The following is a 758-nucleotide window of genomic DNA, read 5'->3' on the forward strand; positions in this document are numbered from 1 at the left end:
TCTGAATTTCAATCAAATTGAACTGAATCTCACACAATCACCATGTGGGTTAAACGAGTCTCACACATCCCCAAGCATCTTTCCTCTGTTTTGATCAGATTTTATTGGATTATCAGATCAAACACACATGGACAACATGTAAAACAACCCAAAGAAAAAACTTTGATACTCTGGTAGAGGGTGGTAGATGATTCATGTGCCAATTTAGATCCATCATGAACAACAATCATTCTTATTTGGGTACCTGATCATTGGATAGGAGGGACAATATTGGATGGTCAGAAATGAAAAACACCTGAAAAACTATAGTAGATGAAAAAGAGCTAGAAATGCTCAACAAAACTGACTCACAACTCCACAATTCATTCAATGTGCCTGTGTATCAAGCATGCACTACCAGAGTATCAATTAAACAAACAAAACAGAAAATGAAACATCCCATCGTCTATGATTAACTAAATACAAGATAGAAATTAGCTAACAAAATGAATCAGATGGGAGTCCTATGTAAGGGACATGTTCATCCCATAAGGCACACAACATATCAACTAATGGGGCAGACGTTTTAGTCCCAATACTACATACACCCAACAACCCGTCTATAGAATAACCCACGATGTAAAAAAATGCAAACAAGCACATACACAAACGTTATTGTGTATATGATAACAGATCCAAAAACACACCTTTAAAAAAAATTCAAAAATCACAAAACGAGGGATTCTTATGACCTTAGGAAGTATTTAATGGTGGGCGTT

The 758-nt window shown here is 35.9% G+C and overlaps 1 non-coding gene across 1 annotated transcript; it reads right to left on the reverse strand.

The window, feature by feature from the left end:
* Positions 1-431: 431 nt before the first annotated feature.
* On the reverse strand, positions 432-536 carry LOC131252448 (small nucleolar RNA snoR99). The gene has a single exon (XR_009174468.1). It is a non-coding gene; the product is annotated as a small nucleolar RNA snoR99 (small nucleolar RNA).
* Positions 537-758: the final 222 nt, after the last annotated feature.

The sequence above is a fragment of the Magnolia sinica genome, chromosome 7, assembly GCF_029962835.1.
Source record: "Magnolia sinica isolate HGM2019 chromosome 7, MsV1, whole genome shotgun sequence".
NCBI classification, from domain to species: Eukaryota; Viridiplantae; Streptophyta; class Magnoliopsida; order Magnoliales; family Magnoliaceae; genus Magnolia; species Magnolia sinica.